The sequence below is a fragment of the Convolutriloba macropyga genome, unplaced genomic scaffold, assembly GCF_964194025.1.
Source record: "Convolutriloba macropyga unplaced genomic scaffold, txConMacr16.3 SCAFFOLD_441, whole genome shotgun sequence".
NCBI lineage: Eukaryota > Metazoa > Xenacoelomorpha > Acoela > Convolutidae > Convolutriloba > Convolutriloba macropyga.
Window position 1 is genome coordinate 63107 of NW_027451123.1, and position 654 is coordinate 63760.

Here is a 654-nt window from a genome sequence, read left to right on the forward strand (position 1 = left end):
ACTTTTCAGACCAAATTGACCTCTGACCAGACCATCGTCCAGACTGCAGTGCGCTCGAACTTCCTTCCAGACCCTGTAATTTTGGACTGGGAACACACGGGTGTGCGCTCGACTGGGTCTGATCATAAACGAATTTGGGTCTGGACCTCAACCTGGGATTGGATCCTTGTATGACTACTAAGAAGTGGCGACCCGGGTACATTATTAGGCTACATTCAGGACCCGGGTACAAAAGAATTATTACCCAGTTTGAAGTAGAAGTTAATGATCAGAACCAATCAGACGATAATCAGCCATGATCAGACGGCTTTTTTCTGTTATAGCCCGCCTCCAGCCTTATATAGCCAATCTGTTTGCCCCCCCCCCCCAGATAATCAAGTTTTCTTACATATCTATACCTGTTTTAATATCGGTAATATGTCGTCATCAGAGCTAAATTGAAGGGATTTTTGCTCTCGATTACATTAAAAAAAATAGATTGATAAAACTGTTCTTGGACAAGATATATCAAATTTACAAAAACACGGATTATTCAACTGCCGCTTACATTTCTCACATACGCGTTAATTTCAATGTGATCAAAAACGCACCCCCCCCCCCCCCCCCCGTGCGTTTCTAATTGTCTGATCATTAATTCACCGAGACCTGGGTAAC